A 17896-nucleotide genomic window follows, 5' to 3' on the forward strand; every position below is an offset into this window, starting at 1 on the left:
AACTTAACCACTAGGGCATAGGACCAGCCTGTTGCCTTTCTCTTTTTCATTCATTTTTGGCCTGTCATCCTTCAGGAATACCCACCTTAGGGATCTATTTACAACAAAGTAAATGCTTAACAAGAGATTTTTAGATGGGACAGTCTACATATCCAATAATAAAAGATAAATTAGGACTAGCTATGTTTTATCTAAATTTACTTTCAAACAAGTTGCTTATGGCCAGACGACTTGTGTGCCCTTCCTTTCCCCTGACTCAACCACATCTGGACCAGTCTCTCCTCCTGTACAAAGACACCTTCCCCGTCAGGTTTATGATCAAGGAATTTCTCAGAAAGAGCAAAGGTTAAGAAATACTAGCTTCAGTGTGGCTTATGACAATCGATACATTAGAGTGATAGATTTCGGCAGAGGATTAAGCAAAGATTTGGTTTAAATCTCGTGAATTTGCTATCTTAATCCATTTGGGCTGCTATAACATAATACCACAGTCTGTGTGGCTTATGAACAACATTTATTTCTCACAGTTCTGGAGGCTGGAATTACGAGACCAGGGTGCCAGCATGGTTGGGTTCTGGTGAAGACCCTCTTCACCACTCCCTGAGCAGAATCACACACAGTCCTTGCTATGAAGCTGATTACTGGGCCTGCCCTTAGGCGTATTAAGTAATTTTTGGAGTCAGGGTCACCAAAGTCCAAGAATCACACTTGAAAATGATGGTTCAGGATTGGGGTTTAGAATGGAGGATTAGACATAAAATGGCATTTGTTAAGTTTGTTTAAACTCTGGTTAGAACTGACTGAAAATGTGAATAATCTTTATATCTGGGGAGTTGCCTCTTTGAAATCTGACATCCTGTCTTTCTCTTACTTCCAGATCACTGAGCCCAGGGGAGATGCTGGTTTTCAGCAGGAAGTCATTCCAGACACTAACGACAGACATGAGGAAGGAAGAGAGGAACCTCTGGTGCACATAATCTAGAAGAACCCAGAATCTTAGAATGAGCTGAACAGAGTTATCACATCGTAGACCTAGGAGCTGGGGATACTTCTAGGAGTTCCTGGACGGACAACAAGAAACCAGGGTTTTTCAGGTCCCATCGCTTGCTAAGGCACCACCCAGATTCTCAGATTGTTGAATTCAAATCTCCCCTGAGGTAGAAGCTGGAGGTCCCGTTTTTTACACACTTGCTTGACATAGTCTAGAACCATTTGAAGGTGGATTGTAGGGGCTCAGAATAAGAGGGAATTACTTTAAAAATATAAGGACCAAGGATTGTGATAGGTAGCACAATCTACACTATAAATTTCATTGATTTATTTTAGAAATGTTGCCCATACAATTATTATATCTATTTTTCTAATTTATATTTGTTTATATATTTATTTTAAATAGTTTTGAAATACTCATGGTTTTGAAAACATTCTGTTCCTAAAAAGTTTTGTGATGAGTATTGTATGAGCTATAAATATAATTTTATTTACATTTAAGAAATGTTTTTGTGTTTTTATCTGGTATATTTACATAATATATATATTATATATTTACTTATAGCTAGGTGGGTAGTTCCCCCAAATTCTTGTAAACATAAATTTATATTTTTTAGACTCCCTTATTGAACTGTGAGAATTTAGTTGTACTTTTTAAACTCGCCTCGATGACATGTTTGTATGTTATTTAGATTATGAAAGAAAACAGTGATATTTCATCTCTTGGGAAATATAATAAAGATGAAAGTCTCCTCACCTTCACCATGTGTGTGGTCCAAAGTCTGGTTTGCCCATTCGCTGTCTAATGACAATGTTGCTTAACGGGGCTGTGATGATTCAACCACATTTCTTAACTCTGAAAAATAATGCTGAATTATTTTTCATGTAGACACATTTCACGTAGAAAAAGCAATAGAAGACAGGGCAGATCCTAAGCTAGAGTCTTAAAGCAGGAAATAAGGGGAAGATATTGAGGGAGGACAATGGGAAGAGTAGAAAGAAGGAAGAAAGCGCTCTGGGTACCTGCATAATAATGAAATTCAGAATCAAGGAAAGGCGACCAACAAGCCATGCATCCTGGAAATGGTCCCTGGCACACAGACCCAAGGGCACAAGGGAACACACACAGTGTGCTCTATTTTAATCCTAATGGGAGTCCTTTTCACAACCTCCTCTTCCAGGTTTATGTGGTAGAAGGGAAACCTAGAGCGGGTGAAAAAAATAGGAGCAAGGAAAAACATGAGGGTGTTGGAGAAATTCCTGGAAAAAAGGAGAAGACAGGAAGAGCTAAATCTGTTCAAGAAGATAGGTGTGAAGAAGAAAGAGATAATAACATGACTACTGAATTATTGGAGAAAAAGATCTTAGGAGATGGGAGCATCAGAGAACACTGGGACAGCCCCAAATACCAAGCTTCCATGTCCTCAAGCCACCCCATAGCACACACATGTGTTTCACCAATCAGAGAAGCTCACCTGAGCTTCAGTGATCTGAGTTTTTATTAGAGTTTCATTATGTAGGCGTGACTGATTCCATCACTGGCCATGCAATGAACTCAATCTCCAGCCACCTTCCCTTCCCAGAGACTAGGCTGATGTCAAGGGGCTCCAAGCCCCAACCCTATAATCATGGTGATGGTCTTTCTAGGGTGACTGGCCAGCATCCTAGGTCACCTCGTTAACATAAACTCAAGTGTGGTCTGAGGGGCCCACCATGAGTAACAGACACTCCTATCACTCAGGAAATTCCAAGGATTTAAAGGCTTCGTCCCAAGAACCAGGGAAAGGGACCAGCCAAATTCTTCCTTATACAACACCCTGACCACGGTCGGGAGCTCCCTCAGAACTCAGCTGGTCAGGGAAGGTAAATAGGTGTAGGTTCAGGAACATTTTAGGTCAGAGCTATGTCAGGGGAGACTGGAGAAGCGAAAGAATTGAGGACTGAAATAATGGGGTTCTCACAGGCAACTGTAATACCTCAAGAGATGTGAGAAATTTACGAGATAGGAGTAGCTAATTACATGTGAGTAACCGAGTGAAGAAAAGCCATAGAAAACACGTCTGTGTGCCAAGAGTCGGGGTGCAGTTCTTGTAAATGAGATCCATTGACGATCACAGAGCAAATGGAGAGAGTGAAACCACCAAGGCCGAAAGTGCTATGGGGACATCAACAGCTAATGGCAACAGCTCCGGGTGATGGACGCACTCAGGAGTGGGACATGGTTGATGGGCTACGGGTAGCAGAGAAACTATATTCAGCAGACACGGAAACAACCAGAAAACAGAGAGGAGTAACAGTCTGATGGAAGCAGCTTGGAAACAGATACAGCTTATGAGACACCTAGGAACTGAAATGTATTTAGGAAGCCCTAGGGGCCAGCCCCATGGCATAGTGGTTAAGCCATAACTAAATCCACAGATGGGGAGCTTCAACAACACACATTTATTTTCTCACAGTCTGGGGACTGGAAAGTCCAAGATCAAGGTGGGGGCAGATTAGGTTCCTGGTGGGAGTCACTTTCTTGGCTTGCAAACAGCCATCTTCTTGCTGTGTCCTCACATGGCTTTCCTCTGTGCATACACAGGGGGAGAGAGGAACAGAGGGGGAGAGAGTAAGAGAGAGAGGGAGAGGCAGAGAGAGAGATCGATCTGTGGTGTCACTTCCTCTACTTATAAGGACACCAGTCCTATCAGATTAGGGTCCCACCCTTGTGACCTCATTTAACCTTAATGACCTCCTTAAAGGCCTGTCTCCAAACAACAGTCACATTGGATTTGGAGAAAGGCACACAATTCAGTGCATAACACTTACTACTGGTCAGAATCTACAAATCAAAACCACAGCAATAGGCTATCCTTTTCCTAACATGTAAAAGCTTGACAATATTCAGTGTCATCGAAAGGTGTAGAGAAATGGACACCCTTACACCCACCAGTGGGCAGGGGGGACACGTTAACTTATGGGATAAAGTGCTGAAACAGAGAGACTCCAAATACACAGTTCACATGAACCAGATGCGCTCTCTTCCTCCTGTGATCCTGCAGTGATAGGAGGGAAATGATTCTGTCATGAAGCCAACTGGGATGATGGCTGATGGCTTGGCTCTGCTGTGCTGAGATTTGGCTTCCATCTCTGGGTCCAGGATGGCTGTTGCACTCGGCACTCTTTACTACTGAGGGGGCAGGAGGAAGAAAGAGAGTCTAGGGCAGTGTCCTTGCCATTAAGAAGACGACCCAAGGATGCTCAGATTGTTCTCCCTCAAATACTTCGGCCTGAACCAATCACATGACCACACCAGCCATCATGAAAGTTGAGAAAGAAGTTAGGGTTGTATTACTAAGGGAGGAGAGAAGCATGAGCACAGGACAGTTTACCTGTGACTGCTACAGAAGAATCGCTACATGATTGTTAAATAATCTGGAAAAGTCATTGTTTTGTTTTGAAAATCAACCTTATTAAGATATAATTTATGTACAGATAATGAAAAACATTTAATGTGTGCATTTTGATCACTTTCAGAAAATTTATATGATGATGTAGCTACCACCAAAATCAAGCCAGAAAACAAATATTCCTGTGCCTCTTCCCAAACAATCCAACCAAACTTTCACCAGAGGAAGCCACCGATCTGCTTTCTTTTTTTTTTTTTTGTGAGGAAGATCAGCCCTGAGCTAACATCCATGCCAATCCTCCTCTTTTTGCTGAGGAAGACTGGCCCTGGGCTAACATCCATGCCCATCGTCCTCCACCTTATGTGGGACGCCGCCAGAGCATGGGCTGATAACCAGTGCATCAGTGCGCACCCGGGATCCCAACCCGGGCTGCCAGCAGCAGAGTGCACACACTTAACTGCTACGCCACGGGGCCAGCCCTTGATCTGATTTCTGTTCCTGTAGATTAGGCTGTCTTTTCTAAAGACTCATAAAATTGGAAGGATACAGCACTCTTGTGTCTGCACTTTTCACTCCGTATAATGTGCTTTGTTGGAATTTTTAGCCTTTTATTTTGAAATACTTATAGATTCACAGGAAATTGCAAAGAGGATACACAGAGGTCCCATGTACCATTCACCAAATTTCCCCCAATGGTGACATCTTATGTAACCATAGTGTAATATCCACATCAGGAAACTGACCTCAGGACAATATGTGTGTAGGTCTCTGCCGTTTACCACATGTGTAGATCTGTGTAACTATGGCAGCAATCGAGAAACAAACCTATTCCACCACCACAAAGACCTCCCGTGTGCAACCTACCCTTATACTCACACTCACTCCCCTCCACCACGAACGCCCGCACTATCTCCACCTCCTGGCAACCACTCATCATTCTCCTTCTGTGTAATCCAGCCACTGTGAAAATGTTGTATAAATGGTATTATACAGTGTGTAGCATTTGGGGATTTGCTTTTTTCACTTAACACAATTCTCTGGAAATTCATCCAGGTTGTTGTGTGTATCAGTAGTTTGTACCTGTCATTGCTACAGAAGAATCACTACATGATTGTTAAATAATCCAGAATAGTCATTGTTTTATTTTGAAAATCAACTTTATTAAGAACCGTGTAATAAATCAACTTTATTACAGAACCGTTGCAAGGATGGTACAAAAGACTCCCATGTTCCTTTTGCCCTGATTCTCCAGTTTCTGACATTTTCCCACGTTTGCTTTATCAGCTCATCTCTCTCTGTGTAGATACACATTTTTTCCTGAACTATTTGAGAGTGGATGTCGTATGTCATGCCCCTTCACCGTCGCGTTTCAGATTGTACCTCCTACAATCGAGAATATTCTCTTACATATCCTGGCACAGTCTTTAAATTCAGGAAATTTAACATTGATATAATACTTTTATCTCATCTATAATTCATCTTCCAATTTTTCCCATTTTCCTTGTAATTTCCTTTATAGCAATTTGTTAGTTCTGATCGAGGAAGCAGTCCAGGATTATAAATTGCATTCAGTTGTCATGCTTTTTAAGTCTGTTTAATATGGAATAGTTTCTCAATGCCATTATAACACTTGAAGAATACAGGCCACTTATTTTATAGAATTCTTTGAATTTAGGTTTCCCTGTTGCTTCTTCATGACTTGATTTAGAGCGTGAATTTTCGGCAGGACTGCTACAGGATTAAGGACTCCTGTTAAACATATGGCCCAGAATAGAGCATCTCCTGGAAGAGTCCCCAGTGCGCTGGAGAAGATGCCTGTTCTGTCTCGGAGGCTGGCGTGTTCTGTGAATGTCAGATCAAGGTGGTAGTGTTGTTCAGGGCACTGCATCCTTGATGATCTTCTGCCTACATGTCCCCTCAGTCGTCAGAGAGGGGAATTGAAATCTCCTGCAATTGTGGTTTATCTACTTCTTGCAATTGTGTAGTTTTTCCTTTATGTATTTTATTAGGTACATCAACATTAAAGGTTGTCGTGTTCTATTGATTGATTAACTGCTTTGTCATTGTGAAATGGCCTTCTTTACTCCTGGTCACATTCTGTGCTGTGACATGGACTTTCTCTGATATTTATACAGTGATACCAGCTTTCTTTTGAGTAGTGTGGGCATGTTGTGTCTTATTCCATCCTTTTACTTTTCACCTATTTGCATCTTTACATTTAAAGTGTATTTCTACAGACAGCATATGGTTTGGTCTTCCTTTTTTCTCCTACCTGACAATTTCTGCCTATTAATTGGGGTGTGCAGACCACTTACATGTAATGTGACTAGTGACATAACTGAGAGCTTATACTCTGTTGTCTTTGTTTTCTATTTATCTCATCTTCCTTGATTCCTTTTCCTTGTCTTCCTTCCTTTCAATTGAGTATTTTTTAGACTCCGTTTCACATCCTTTGATGGGCTGTGAGCTACAACACCGTTGGTATTTTAGTGGGTGCTTTAGGGCTACTGCACGCAACTTTATAATTTATCCTAGTTTATCTTCAAGGAATATCCCATTGCACTTTGAGTGTAAGAAGCTTACAATGACTTCCATTTCTCCCCACTTGGTCTTACTCTATTGTTGAATTTTACTTTCACAGGTAGTACCAATTGCATAATACTGTTATTTTTAATTAAAGAGCTATCTATTTAAAATATGTAAGTAAAAAGAGAAAATACAGTTACCATTTCTGGTACTCTTCATTCCTTTGCATAGATCCAGACTTTTATCTACTGTCACTTTACTTCTGCCTGAAGGGTTTCTTTAACATTTCCAGATGGTGATGAATTCTTTCAGGTCTCATATGTCTGAAAATATCTTTATTTTGCCTTTGCTTTTAACAGTATCTTTGCTGTGCTTTTTTCCTCTAGTACTTTAAATGTGTTCTTCCACTGTCTTATTGCTTATGCTGTTTCCAAGAAAAATCTGATGTCAGCCTCATCTTTGCTCCTGTGTATATAACATCTTTTTCTCTTCCTTTTAAATTTTTTTATCACTGGTTTTGAGTTATTTGATTGGGATATGTCTAGCTATTGTTTTCTTCATGTTTCTGTGCTTGGGGATCACTGAACTTTGTGGATCTGTGCATTTATGGTTTTCATCAAGTTTGGGTAAATTTTGACCACTATTTCTTCAAATATTCACCTGCCTCCCCCCCACCTTTCCTTCAGTGACTCCTTTTACCTGTATATTATGCTGCTTGAAATTGTTCCACAACTCATTGATGCCTTTTAATTTTTTTCTCTCTGTGTTTCATTTTATATAGCTTCTCTGTTGCTGTGTCTTCATGTTCACTAATCTTTTTTCTGGCAATATTGTTAACCTAGTCCAGTATGATTTTCATCTCAGATATTGTAATTTTGACCTGCAGAAGTTCAATTTGAGTCTTTTTTTATACCTTCCCTTTCTCTACTCAATTTTTTTCAACATATGCAATACAGTTATAAATTATTTTAATGTCCTCTGCTAATTGTAACATCTGTTTCAGTTCCAAGCCAATATCGACTGATTATTTTTTTTATGGGTTGTACTTTCCTACCTACTTCCCCCAATTTCCCACTCTCTCCTCACCTCTGTCTCAGTTCTCTCTCGCTGCTCCACGGTAGGAAACTCTCAAGGCAGTAGCTCTAGGGCTCACATTATTTATTTCCCGGCTCTCAGGGATTACTGCCCTTCATTGCCTGATCATCAGTGTCCTGAAAACCATGACTTTATATGTTTTGCATGTTTTCCAGGGTTGTTTCAGGTGTGAGGGGAAATCCAATCCTTCTTTGTCTTGGCTGAAACCAGAAGTCTTAGTTTCTGTATTTTGAGTCACAGTTGGAAAGCCTTTCCCCACATCAAAGTTATGGAGAAATTCACCCATGTTTCTTCTGCATGGTTTAATTTTTTACATTTAGGTCACTGATCCAGTTGGAGTTTGTTCTTTTATGGTGTAAGATCTGGATGGAGTTTTAGCCACGTCCAAACGGCTATCAGTTACTCTAACACCGTTTATTAAAAGTCAGTTCCACCGATTACTGTATTATGGTTTAATAATCACAGTCATATATCATATGATCTTAAGAATCTAGTTCTAGACTTTGTGCTCTATTTTACTGGTCTCTCTCCATTCATGTGCCAGTACCAAACTATTTTAATCATAAAGACTATGGTTTAAATCTCATAATGTTAGGTCCTTTTGATAGTTTCTTTCTTCGGAGATTTCCTGAGCTGTTTGAAAATTTTTTTCCCTCTTATATGAACTTCAGTGTCAACTTGTCTAGTTTCAGGAAAAAGCTTTTTGGTACTTTTATTGGGGTCATCTATTTATAAAGTAATTTAGGGTAACACACACCTTTGTATTATTAAGTTGACCTAACCAAGAAGCAGGAATATCACTTCATTTGTTCAAGTCTACTTCCATGTCTTTCGGGAGTGTTCTAACATTTTCCTAGTATAGATTTTGTACATTTCTTGTTAAGAGTTTTATCTTTTCTGTTGCTACTGTAAACTGTGTGTACACTTGAATTACATCTTCTCACTCTTTTTTAGTTGATGAGGGTTGTTGCTTTACATGTGTTAATTATATGCCCTGATGCCTAACAGAGTTCTTTTATGGAGTTGGTTTCATCAGTGACTCTGGGAGTTTTCTAGGTACAGTATATCATCTGCGAATAGAAATGTTTTTACTTTTTCTTACTGATGATTATGGTTTTAATTTTTCTCTCTAATTGGAGATAATGAGCATTTTGCCTTGTTCCTGATCTTAGTGGGAATGTGTCTAGTGTTCCCCCATTACGTAAAATCCTGAGTTGACAACTGAAGAGGACTGAAGCATAAATGTGTGTGGGTGCACGTGTGTAAATGTAACCGTACATATATGCTTGTATGTGATTGAGATGTGTGTGTGTGTGTGTATATATATATATATATCACACGTACTATACATATTATGGTGTGTGTGCGTGTGTGTGCGTGTACACCTATATTCATGTTAGTGAAGTATCCACCAATTCCTATTTTCATGGTTTTTTTTAATCAGGTATGCATTTTGAATATTGTCAGAGGCCTCCTCAGTGTGTTTGGGATATAAGATTTTTCTTCTTAGCTGTATTATAACAGCATATAATACTAATGGATTTCCAAATATTAAACCAGTCTGTAGCCTTGGAATAAGTCCTCCCTAGCTATTACATATTCCCTTCTCAATCTGGTGTTGGATTCTGTTTGCTAATATTTTATTTGGATATGTGTGTTGACATAAGTGATACTGGTATGTAACTTATTGGATTGACCAGTCTGCTAACCCCTTCCACTCCTTGGCTCCTGGACTAAGTGGACCCAGAGGGTATTACTCCCTGCAGCAGCCTTTCAAGTTCACTTGGCTGCCCTTTGGATAGTCCCGGGTGTCCTGCTTTGGGTTCTCACCAGTCATTGAAGCGGCTCTGCTTCCCGATCTCGGGGAATCTCAGCTGTGGGTTCTACCCAGCTGTGGCTGTACCAGCTCATGGAAACCCTCTGTTGATGTCTCCTTTATAAACAGTAGGATAAAGGACATGTCTGCTGAGCATTTCCCTTCTGAAATATGAGTTAAAGGTTTGCAAAGGTTCTAACTGCAAGAGCAGTTAGAACTGCTCTTCGCAACAGCACTGAAACCCCTTGTGGCTGGTCTTTCAGTGAGGTTTCCATATCCCCACGTTCCTCTTTGTTGGATCGCCTGGGTTTCAATGGAGTACATCTTTGAAGGTTTTACAGAAACTGTTTTCATCAGTAATAAATTCTCTTGCTTTTCTGAAAATACTTTTGCAGTGTCTTTAGGCTTCAGTGATGGTTTGGCTTGGTATACAGCTCTAGGTCCAAAATCCTTTTTCTTTCAAAAGTTGTGGGCAGTTCTCCATTGTTTTCTCTCAGCTGAGAAGTGGAACGTCAGTTACCAGGGTAACTAGTATGTATTTTTTTCTCTGTAAGTTTAGGATTTTTTTCTTAGTTTTTCAATTTTGGATATTTTATCAAGAAATTTCTGGGTCTCTGTATTTTTCCCAATATTCTTGTTGCACATTAGACTGCTACTTACAATTCTTAGCGCAGGCATCACTTTCAATTCTGCCTTTGATGATCTTTTTCTTCATCCTCCTCATTCTCTCTTTCTGAAGATACTGTTGAATCTGTTGGATCTGGCTCTCATATCTCAAATTTTATCTAATCAGTTTGATTTCTCATAGTCTGAGAGACTTTCTAAATTAGATATTCTATGCCCCATTTGTTATTCAAGCTTCTTACTTGAGGATTTTCTTAAAATTCAACAATCCAGCCTTTAATTTCTAAGTATTTTTTGATAGCTGTTTCTTAGCAGAATGTTCTCATTTTAAGGAAGCAATATCCTGCCTGATTTACCAAAAAATATAAATCAATAGAAGAAAATGTAAGTTCTTTCCTTTATGAATTTGGTGGCATCATTGTTGAGTGATACATCTTGATGCTTACCTTTCATTTACACTGTTTTCCTCAATTACTTGGCGATTCTTGATTTTTTCATTTCGATTTTTGAGAGAGTGATTACTGATAGATAATGTGAATATACACTACTGACCCTGTTTCACTCAGCCTTCCTTCATGGAGGGGATGGCTGCAGAGCTCTAGAAGTGAGTGGGCAGGGATACGTATTTAGACAGACACCACTTCAATTTATTTTTCCAATTTTTTTTATTGTGGTAAAATACACATAACATGAAATTTAATGTCTTAACCATTTTTAAGTGTACAGTTCAGTGGTATCAAGTACATTCATATTGCTGTGTAACCATCACCACCATCCATCTCCAGAACACTTCTCATCTTTCAAAACTGAAACTCTGTCCCATCAAATAATAATTCCCCATTTTCCCTCCCCCCAGTCCTTGGCCTCCACCATTCTACTTTCTGTCTCTGTGATTTTGATTGCTCTAAGTGCCTTATCTAAGTAGAATCATACGGTATTTGTCTTTTTGTGAGTGGCTCATTTCACTTAGCATAATGTCCTCGAGGTACATCCATGTTGGAGCATCTCCCAGAATTTCCCTCCTTTTTAAGGCTGAACGATACTCCATTGTATGTATATACCACATTTTGCTTATCATTCATCCATTGATGGACATTTGTGTTACTACCACGTTCTACCTACTGTGAATAATGCTGCTAGGAACATAGGTATATAAATATCTGAGATCCTGCTTTCAATTCTTTTGAGTATATGTTCAGTAGTGGAATTGCTGCATCATCTATAATTCTAATTTCTGAGGAATCGCCATACCGTTTTCCACAGTGGCTGTACTATTTTACATTCCCAGCAACAGGGCACAAGGATTCTAATATCTCCAACACTTATTATTTCCTGTTTTTTTGGTAGTAGCCATATTATCTTCCCATTCTGTGGGCTGCATTTTTCCTCTGTTGGTAGTGTTTTCTGAAGCACAAAATTTGTAGGCACCACTCCATTTTGAACTGGCGGTGAGCTGGCAGACAAGGTTAAGTCACTCAAGTTGCTTTACATTGAGAGCAGTTTTCTAAGAGTTGCCTTTAGGAAAAACATCCATGCCCAACATGGATAGACCTGAATGTATGTCCTGGTTTGCCTGAGGCCATCTTGGATTACACCTATATTCCTGGTATCCTGTCTAGTTTAACATTTGTCCCAGTCAGAAGTTTTCTGGTTGGACAGTGAATGTGTGGCCACCCTAACTGTGGAGGTCTAGAGTGTGTTGTACTCTACTATGTGTGTGGCCACAGTGCCTATAGCCAGAGAGATCTTATCAGATTCACCCTTCATCTGGCTGCTCTGTGTACTGAAAACAGAACCACTCAGGCTGTCAGGTAGTCCTGTGGTTAATTTCTCTGTCAATCAGTCACTCTACTGCCCACAGGAACCCAAGGCCCCCTTGATGGGCCTGGAGATTTTCCAGGGCTCTGCTGGGAGGTCTGGGCTTCACTTTTGCTGCCCTGCGTAAAGCTGTGTGTCCTCAGCTCTGATTTCTCATCTTCTACTCTACTCCATATCTCAATAATTTCCTCAAAGAAATTTCTGCTGTTGGTAACCTCTGTGTTCCAGTGCTGCATTTTGTATCTTTGAATTGGACTTTTTGCGTTTTTGAGGCAGGAAAGTAACTGTGTAGGTTCAACTGCTCTCTTGAACTAGAACCAACTCTTACTGTCAAAAAGCTGTCCTTAAGAAAGTCCCTTCTTGGTCTCTCTGCCCTGTTCTTCTCTGCACCCCTTTTTAGATATTAATGCTGCTTCAGTCTTTGCCATTCGCGCTTTTGACACCACGTCATCTTCTTTCCCCCTTAATCTTGCGGAATACACGACTGAACCTGTGAAGCCAAATGTGGCAACATAAACACTTCTCCCTTGGCTCACTGACTGAGCCACAGCCTCTGACAACACATTTAAAACCACTGTGCTTCGTCATCAGTTGAGGGTTTCCCACATACTGACCAGGAGGACCCCCATCATCTGCCGTAAGTACCTCCTGTGGGGAGGACAGAAGCTCGAGGGAAAGAACTGCCTCTTAAAATCATATCCGAAACCTGAAGACACAGGACATTAATGTCTACGAAAATAGATAAGACACTCGATGATGCAAAGGGTCACAAAAGCAAAGAGCCAAGCAGGTCCGGAGCTCTGCTGGGAATTCTCAAGCAGCAGCGCAGAAAGCCTCCACAGGACAACTGGGCTGAGAGGCACGGTGTGATGACATACGCTCCCCAAGGAGGAAACGACATCCACATTTTAAGAATGGAGATGGGGTTTCAGACACGAGCAGGAAAATACCAGTCCTCCCAGCGAGCTGAGCTGTGTGTGCTGATGGCCAGGCTGGAGCTGGGCCCCGAAACTCCACTCTCCTCAAACCCCCAACCTCCTCCTCACCCTCTGCTGATGGGCTACTTCCCTGAGAAAGAGAAGCCACCAGAGGGAATGCCACACGTCCTACCCTGTCTCCAACTCCACTCTGCCGCCCCTGGCCCCTCTCCAGTCAGGACCCCTGCAACAATTCTCCCCTCCCCCACATGGACGAATCAACTATTTTCATTCTAACTGGATCATTCCCACTGCCATTTCTCCCACTAAAACTAAACAAAACAGAAAATCCTCTCCTGATCTCACCTCCTACTCCAGCTACTCTCCAATTTCTCTTTTCCCCATTCGGGCAAAACGTCTTCAAAAAGCGAGGAATAGACCCAATCCAGTTCTTCTATCCCTCTCTCCTAAACCTCTCCCATCAGGATTTTACCCGCATCCACCCAAACTGATCATCATCACATGACCTCCCCGGTGCTACATTCAAGGGCTGATTCTCAGTCCTCACTGTACCTGACTATCAGCCACATCTGACACGAGGATGACCCTCCCTGAAACTCATCGTTCCCTTGGCTTCTAAGCCTGCACTCTCCCAGTTCGCTCTCCTCTTCCTGGCAGCCCCTGCTCAGTTCCTCCTCTTCCAGACTCTTCACCCGGGAGCACCGGGGCTCCCTCCCTCCTGTGTCTCATCCATAAGGCAGCAATGCACAACCTGTTCCACTCTCAGCCCAGGCTCGGCTCCAGCCCCAGTCACACACACCTGCCTCCCGACATCTCCACGTGCACGTCACATTGCCAGCTCAAGTTTAAAATGTCTGAGGGGCTGGCCCCGTGGCTTAGCGGTTAAGTGCGCATGCTCCACTACTGGCGGCCCGGGTTCGGATCCCAGGCGCGCACTGACGCACCGCTTCTCCGGCCATGCTGCAGCCACGTCCCACATAGAGCAACTAGAAGGATGTGCAACTGTGACATACAACTATCTACTGGGGCTTGGGGAAAAAAAGGAGGACGACTGACAATAGATGTTAGCTCAGAGCCAGTCTTCCTCAGCAAAAAGAGGAGGATTAGCATGGACGTTGGGTCACGGCTGATCTTCCTCACAAAAAAAGTAAAAATTAAAATTAAAAAAAATGTGCGAAACCTAATTCTAGCCTTTTCTCACATCTGCTTTTCCCACAACCTTCCCCATCTCAGTGGAATGTTTTCCTAGTCACGCAGAGAGCCTCTAAAGTGCCTTCCACACGGAGGCAAAATCACCTGATTAACATCTGAGGAGAAACACTCAACGTGGAAAACACATGTGAGCCAGTGGAGGAAAGAAGCAGCAGCACAGAAAGAAGTTTATGTCACAGCCCAGGGGGTGAAGAAATACACTTCAATGGCAGCAGGGAGGGGCTGAAGGGGGAGGGATTAAAACCACGCAGAAAAGAACATTACCAAACCTGAGCAATCAAAGCGGCTAACAGCGGAGGGAAAAGAAGTTTCAAATGAATCCCATTTTTCTGGACAGAGTGACAGGCTGGACGATGGAACAAAGAACCAATAGGGACAAGAGGAGAAGGCATAGGTCGGGGTGCAAATTATACTTTTGGGATCTATTGGATCTATCCACTTGAGGTGTCCTGTGGACAAACTCCGTGGAGATGCTGGCAGGAGGCTGGACAGAGGCATCTGGTCCTCCCGGGAGAACCGACAGAGCTGGCGGGTAAGCACGGGAGGGTGAGCTCAGACAGGCGTGAGAGTCGTGAGCCAAGGGTGGAAGAACACACGAGGAGGGCAGAACAAACAGTCAGGAAGAGAGCTGGAGAGATTTGTCACAGAAACCAACAAAGGAGCCTCTGCAGGTGGGAGCAGCGGCACAGTGCTCCAAGGCAAGGACTGGCAAGTCTCCACCGGGTTTGTGTGTTAGATCACAGGTAACGTTTACGGGGCAGGTTCAGGGCAGAAGCAAGACTGTTGGCTGCAGGAGAAGATGTGAATGGGAAATAAGGAATCTTTGCCAGAGACACCACTGCACAGTCCACTGTGCAACCCAAACAGATTGCCAGAGAGAAACACTCCAGGAGATTATCTGAAGGCTGGAAGGGCATTCCTCCATGATCCTCATTTTATCCCTGGATAGAGCTGTGAAAACAACGTATCTATGGGACGACAATGACTTACTCACCAGGAAAGTCACGTGCACTGAGTGCTCTCTGGACAGTATGTCCTTAGCTTACAGAAGGCACAAGTAAGGGACCAACCGAAATGGGTTAGGGGCTGTCATTTAGGAAGGCTGGCCACAATTACAGTAAGATGATCAAAAAAAGCTGGAAATCTCACAAGGACACAAAAGTATTTGGGCAGGTCAATGCTGAGTCAAGTAATGGGTGGTATTTGTCATTGTTTGCAATGAACACGAGGTGCACTGGCACTCCAGCTGTAAGAGCTCTGAAGGATCATGGTATCTACGTGTATGACTGTGACAGATGCTCGGTGGTGATCTACTACTCTGTGTTTTCCCTCACCATATCTTTTATCTAGCCCTACTTTCACACTTTAAACTTTGGACTTTTCACTTCCTAAGGTGTGTTATAAAACAAGGTACGGAATAAATACGCAAACAGAACAACTCACCAAAGATGTATTCATTCTCTGCTGCTCTTGGAAAAACGTGGAGGACTGTGAAAGCAGAGGCAGACCTGAGGAAGGAAAATGCAGGCAATGAACTTACAAGTGATTCGGCCTGCCAGGAAGTACCTCCTGCCTAAGAACCTACCCAGAAAGTTCCATGAAAGATACTTATGGGAGACGGTCCCTTTAAGCCTTCAGAAGTGACTGGATGGCAGATTAAGGAGGAAGCACCCACTTGTACACGCAGAACTCCACACGATTATGTGGTGAGAGAGAGGATATACTTCTCATTACAGAGTGAACATCAAATCCTATTGAAATAATCGTCCATCATTAAATAGAAGATAAAGGAAACTCTATTATAGTCATCAATTTTCTTACTAACTCTTTTAACTACTTAAGATCACGAAATCCACAAGATGTTCTGAGTAATTGGAGACATTCAGGTATGGCTCAGCCTTTAAATTATTTCTACAAACTGCAGCCTGCTGCTCAAAAGGATCTTTCCTTAAGAAATGTACTTTGGTTTAAATTTAATACAGAAGACAGAACACTTGGCCGAGGAGTTGAGTCCTTTTCACAATCCCACCTACAGACCCGGTGACCTTGGACAACTCTCCTCCCCTCTCAGGCCCAATCTCCTCCTCTGTCAACCGAGGCTGCAGGACAGAACCCGGCAGAGTTACCCCACACGGCATGGTGTGATTCCACAAGGGCAGAACTGAGGGGGAATCACTGCACACTGCGATCAGAGCACAAAGGTGCTGGTGGACCTTTAGAGACACATTTGGAATCAGGAGAGGGCAGGAGAAGGAGGAAGGCGTGTTGGGCTGTGCAGGGAGGAGTGGACACCGCATGTCCGTAGCGGAGCCTGTGGCCCTACAGCCCCAGAAAACCTTGAACTCACGAGTCCCAGTGCAGGGTCCACCCGAGAGCAGAGCGCCCCTGCCCTCCAGCACAGCCACGCGCGTTTCCGGGAGCGCTCGACCCTCCCTGTCGCACACTCTCGCGTCATCGGCCAGGGCCAGTTCCCCCGAGCCCTGCTCACTGCGGGCGGGAAGATCGAAAACCGCCTCGAGGGCGCACGCCCACCCCCTACCCCGCCGGGACTCGCTCATCCGCCCCAGGCTCCCGAGGCCCGGGCCGGGGGCTGCTCCTCCGGGGCGTTTCCCTCCCGGGGTCCCCTCCTCTCCCCCTACCAGGCCCCAGTTCCCGAGAAGCCGGCTCCGGGCCTACGGGACACACTCACTTCAGGCGACCGTCCCTCCCGGGGCCCAACTCGGCCTCCCGGGGCCGCACGGTCCGAGCCTCTGCCGAGCCGCCGCGGGTGCAGACAGACCGGGCCCGGGCCCCGCCGACCCCGCGCCGCCGCCGCCCGCCCGGCCCCACGGCCCAGCCCGCGGGCTCCGGGGTCGCGCTCGGATGTCCCCTCTCCAGTCCCCGCCCGGCCGACGCGAACCCTTGCCCGCACAGCCCACGCTCGCTGGGTGCCGGCCCGGCCAACCCCGCAGGTCCGGGGATGTTCACCCTCCACAGGCCAAAGTCTGAGAACGACGCCGAGCGGCGACCTGCACACGAACAGAAAGCCAGACCAGCGCGCCGGCAGTGCGCATGCACGAACACGTACACTGGGCAAGGTGCACATGCGCAGGAGGATGTGGGGAGTCGGCCTGCCCGGCCCCAGGTGGGGGCGGGGTGGCGGGAACCTGGCAAATACCAGAACTCTGTTTCTGGTGAGCCTACGCGTTTATGGAACGTGTTAAACGTCTCTACCTCATTTAGCTGGCAACGTCTTAAACGTCTGTACCTCGTTTAGCCGTTAGGAGGCCCTCTGGCTGAGCGGCTTGGCCATCTAGGCATGGCTCTCAAATTTTCAGTTAATTTAAGGGATCATGTGTAATGTCGCCTGTCTTGCCTAATTGTGTCCTGGCGCCCAAGTCTTTTCCTCACAAGGCTTACAATGTCTAGCACAACCATTACAAATAAGAGAAGGAGATGTATCATGTCCACTTATGATCATGATGAGTAAATGAAAAGCAAGAGGA

The 17896-nt window shown here is 43.8% G+C and overlaps 1 long non-coding RNA gene across 2 annotated transcripts; it reads right to left on the reverse strand.

Annotated features, from left to right (window-relative positions):
• Positions 1–2936: 2936 nt before the first annotated feature.
• LOC131422271 (uncharacterized) lies at positions 2937–17156 on the reverse strand. 2 transcript variants are annotated; one of them, XR_009224058.1, is made up of 3 exons: positions 15997–17156; positions 15855–15919; positions 2937–3560 (listed from the first exon to the last, which is right to left on the reverse strand). It is a non-coding gene; the product is annotated as an uncharacterized LOC131422271 (long non-coding RNA). The 2 variants fall into 2 exon arrangements; XR_009224057.1 differs by lacking the exon at positions 2937–3560 and adding an exon at positions 12382–12751.
• Between the last annotated feature and the right edge of the window lie 740 nt (positions 17157–17896).

This window comes from Diceros bicornis, chromosome 26 (assembly GCF_020826845.1).
Source record: "Diceros bicornis minor isolate mBicDic1 chromosome 26, mDicBic1.mat.cur, whole genome shotgun sequence".
NCBI lineage: Eukaryota > Metazoa > Chordata > Mammalia > Perissodactyla > Rhinocerotidae > Diceros > Diceros bicornis.